This window comes from Nestor notabilis, unplaced genomic scaffold (assembly GCF_000696875.1).
Source record: "Nestor notabilis isolate BGI_N333 unplaced genomic scaffold, ASM69687v1 scaffold4044, whole genome shotgun sequence".
NCBI classification, from domain to species: domain Eukaryota; kingdom Metazoa; phylum Chordata; class Aves; order Psittaciformes; family Psittacidae; genus Nestor; species Nestor notabilis.
In genome coordinates, this window is record NW_009926040.1 from 63,185 (window position 1) to 68,169 (window position 4,985).

A 4,985-nucleotide genomic window follows, 5' to 3' on the forward strand; every position below is an offset into this window, starting at 1 on the left:
TGGGCTTCATTTTAGTGACTCAAAGAAACGAAGGTTAAGCAGCTAACCTTTCTTTCTCAAATGAGTTTTGAATGATTGCAGATGGTAGCAGGTGATTTAGCACCAGAGCTGCTCCACATGACAATGTTATGGCATGTGTTTTAAGGGCCCATACCAAGGTCTAGGACCTTAAAAATGTGTTTATATTTGTTTTCCTTCAGCAGAATTCTGAAATGCTGGAAAATGCTATATGCTTCAGAAACAGATTCTTAGGCTTGCAAATCAAAAACAGATTTCAAACTATAAAACTACACATGTCCACCAATGCTACCATCTTTCTAAGTTCCTTCAGAATTATCTGAAGGTGCCACAATCTTAATACTCATCACCTCATAAATAACATATTTACAATCTACTGGCCAAAACCTAAAGGTTTAGGAGATTTTTGAGAAGGTTTTGTGGTCACCCTGAGAAGACCAGACAAATTTTGCACAATTGAATGATATAGATCAAATTTCGCTTCCATTTTCATATGTCATCTTTTTATTCCCTTCAGCACTGGTGATGACCTACAACCTTTTGGGGATTGTTCACTTCAGTCAGATATGTTTGCCATACATAGTTGCCTAGAGTTACTAGCTAACATAACAAGATATATTTCCAAATACTTTTTCTTTTGAAAAATAAAAGCAATTATTTGTCTATTAGGAACACATTTAATCCAGGTATTTCATATACAGGGATTAGAGTGTAAGCAGGAAACTACTCGTACAACTAAACATTCACTGTAGAGACTGTTTGAAAAATAACGATTAGAGAACCAGCAAAAAAATAGACATAATAATGGAACCCATTAAAAACTCCACGAGAACACATGAGAAAATTCATGCAGTCAATGAAATTAATTTTCACATGGGGTTTTTGATTGATGAAGTATTTATTGAAAGCAGCTGGAATGGCTTTAGCCAATGCAAGCAGTTTTGGGTTCATGACAGCTTCAGTTTTAAACATCTGTTATTTATTAAATATGTTTAAGATAATTATTTCACAAGTCTATTTCTGGTACTCTTGAAACTAACTCAGTAAATGACTGCTGAGTAAACAAGCTGTTAGTCTATATTATCTGAAAAGTAGATTTTAGTCCCTAAGCATACTGCAGCACTGTTCTGTAATCCACTACCTTGCTTACCTAGGAAAACTAAGATACTTCTGACTTGAAAATTCCCTTTCAAACCACGGATATTCAGCCAAACCTGTTGCAAGGGTGGTGAAGATTAGCGTTATATCATCAAGGGATCAATACCAAAATTAATTTAGATCATTCCACTAGGAACATGTGTCAGATTCCACTATATTATTGGTTCCTAATTTATGAAAAAGTTTTTAACTCCCTAGGTACACAAAGACTATGAAAACCTAGTCTGTTTCCTTACACTGTGCTTTCCTGGTTGTTTTTTCATCTTTAATGTCATGGGATTTTTTTTTTTTTTTTTAGATGCCCTGAGAATAAGTAACCTATTTAGGGTGAATGTTGCTAGCATTAAGCTGCATTAAGATATTATGTTGTCAACATTCTGCCATATTCCTTACTATTTATCTATTTGTTCTCAATTCTCGAAAGAGGTGGGTTTTTTCAGAGAAAAAACAAACAAACAAACAAACAAAAAAAAAACCCCACACAGGTAAGTCACAGCACGATTATTTTTGAGAAACATTATCTTGCAACCTAGGCTTCCACTGACTAAAATAATTTTTGTGTTGCTCCACAGTTTGTGGAATCAAATTGAAGAGTTCCTACTGATTTCAGGGAGTTTTGGAACAGACCTTTGCTAAATGAAGTTTTATTTCTTCAGAGTTCCAAGGGACATATTTCCTTGTCTTCAAAATCCAATCTGCAGAAAGCAATGCCTCAAGCCTTTGTTAGCAGAGATATGCCCTGAACAGACACCCTGAAAGGAAGAAAGGCTCATGAAGGCACATAGTCCTATAAGAGAACTGCTGAAGCCAGTGTGAGTTATTCCATTTCCTTTTAGTAAAGAACTTGAGAACAGAGACACATATTCTCACTGGCATTCGTCAGAGTCCTCAAAAATTTCAGTAAAAGGAAACTCTCCAGTTTTTGATATTTTGACGTTTCTTTCTATGGAGAAAAATCATGCACAAGAAAAAAAAAAATAGAATTATATTATTGAAACTGGTCTGATATACTTTGATGGGGCAAAGGTACCTCATATTTTTTTTTATCTTAATGTTGTTCTTATCAGCCTAAAGCGGTATCATACTTGTATGTTTGAGATAATTCACTTTGAGACTTAGAGGAATTTCAGAAAAATTGTTAGAGTATATAAGTAGAAATGAACACTCCTACTGTTTTATTAAAAATCCTGTTGTTTCAAGGTTTCATAAACTTTTGTATAAAATGCATTCTGATAAAATGCTTTAATAATGCTGTATTGAATATCTATCTTTGACCCAATTTATTATTTTAGGTTTGAGAAAATCATCAGGCTTGCTGTACCTATGAAGATGTATTAAATGTTCAGTAGCATTTAAAAGTTTCATAAAATTTATCTTTATCATAACCATAATTCCTTTTCATTCACATGTTGATTAACACATTAACACTACAAAGTAAATCTGTTTGGTAAAAGTATTACTAGTTAAAATATATATAAAATTATATATATATGCACACAAAATAAATGCATATTTTACAAGACTTCATATTCTAGCACTGATGCTGCTGAGACACACCACTCTGAGTTGAGGAAGAAAGTGCTGCCTAAGGACAACCTTGCTGTGAAATTTAAGAATGCAAATTGTCATGGGGTGCAGCTTCTGGCAAAGCCTAGAAATACTATTTCTAGCCAATATTTCACACTGTCAAAGTTAAATACAAATAATAATTTTTAAGTGATATTCCTAAGGCTGGCTAATGTCATGTTTAGTATCAGAGAGACCTAATTCCCATTAATTCTATTTTACAATGATGGATTTTTTTATTTTTATTTTTTCACCCAGTACTTCCATGTGATACACTTTCTTCCTAATAGTAAATTTAGGAGATGGCTGAGCAAGCTTAGCAGTTACTGCCTTGAAAAGGAATGACAATATGGCCCTGAATCTGGGCATGCTGCTCTTTCTGGAGAATGAGAGGAAGATGCAAGTACCAAGCAGCATAATAAAAGCTGGCTGCATACCTTAGCAGCTGGAGCGGCCCTAGTAGATTCTTTTAAGGATTGGAAGTATGCAAGTTGTCTGTGAACTCATTCATGAATTAAAAGTTCTGAATAAAAAGCACATACATGATTCAAAAGCTTATATCTTTTATTCACAAAACACCCAAAGTAAATCACCTAGAAAATGCAACCTCAGGATTTTTATTTAATTATTCTTGTTTGCAAACTTACTCTTTGCAAACAGTAAGAGAACAGTCCTACTTTCTGTACTGGCTCTTCATGATAACACCTCAGTGAAAATATCAGAGGTGAAAAAGAATCTGCTTTTGCGGTTAATAAAAAGATAGATTATTTGATGAATAGGCATAAAATTAATAGAGCCTTTGAAAATAGTCTGACAAGGAAATTCTTTGTTTTGAAAAGTGAATTTTGTTTCATTACTAACTGAAAGGGGCAGAATGAGACGGTAAACTGCAATTCTAGAAAAAGAAATCAGTTTTCACATGCAAATATAAACAATAAAAGATCACATTTTGCTTCATTTTCTTGGATACTTATCACTGAAAGGTTTTTGTATTTTAGTTTTTTCTTTTCAGTACAGCCTTCTGCAGACTTGAAAAGCAGAAAGGTTTATACTAGAACATTTGACAGATGTGAATGATTTCTTGCTTCCTACGCTTTTTATAAACATTATTGTATAAAAATCTGTTTTGCCAAGGGCAAGAATTACCTCTGGAAACAATTCAGGTTTCATGAGGAAGATAGTAGTATTTCAGGAACTATCTACAGAATTTCCATTATCCAAAGGTACATTACGCAGATCTCCAAGGTTACGTGCTCTCCAAGACACATTACAGAACATGTGCAAGATTTCCATTTTCCTGACAGAAACAATTACAAATGCCATGTAAGAATAATTTCATTCAAAGAAGTTAAACAGGAACCAGAAATTGTTAGGTAACAGTTACAAATGCTTATGCTAATGCGACAGTTGCAAAACAAAATAGGCTAATAAACAGGTATTTAAAGTTATATTAAAAACTAATTATATGATTTTATAACAAGGAACTAAGTAGGTATTATTTGACAGAATCACAGAACCTTTTAGGTTGGAAAGGACCCTCAACATCACTGAGTCCAACTGTAAACCTAACATTGCCAAGTCCACCACTAAACCATGTCTCTAAGTGTCTTTTAAATCCCTTCAGGATGACTTCCCTGGGCAGCCTGCTGCAGTTCTTTCTCTTTAGTGGAGAAATGTTTCCTAATATCCAACCTAAAACCTTGCCTGCTGCAACCTGAGGCCTTTTCCTCTCGTCCTGTTGCTTGTTACTTGTGAGGAGAGACCAACCCTCACCTCACTACAACCTCTTTCAGGTAGTTGTAGAGAGTGGTAAGATCTCCACTCAGACTCCTTTTCTCCCGACTAAACAGCCCCAGTTCTTTCAGCTGTTCCTTATGAGACTTGTTCTCTACACCCTTCACCAGCTTGCTGTTCTTTGGACCTGCTCCAGTACCTCAGTGTCTGTCTTGTAGTGAGAGGACCAAAGCTGAACACAGTGCACAAGTGCAGCCTCACCAGTGCTAGGTTCAGGAGGAAGTTAACAGCTTTAGTAATAATATTTACCTTTAAAGTTTTAGTATATGTTTTAAACTAAATTGCTTGGATACTAGAAGTCTCCATCCTGTGTCTGTTCTAGTAACACTAGCAAGCACTACCAAGTGTCTTCTTAAGAAAAGCAGACATCACACTAGCACTTGTTATTAAAAAACAAAAGTATGTGGAAAAAGGAAGCTTGCTTTGATCCTTCAACAGCTTCAAAGCTG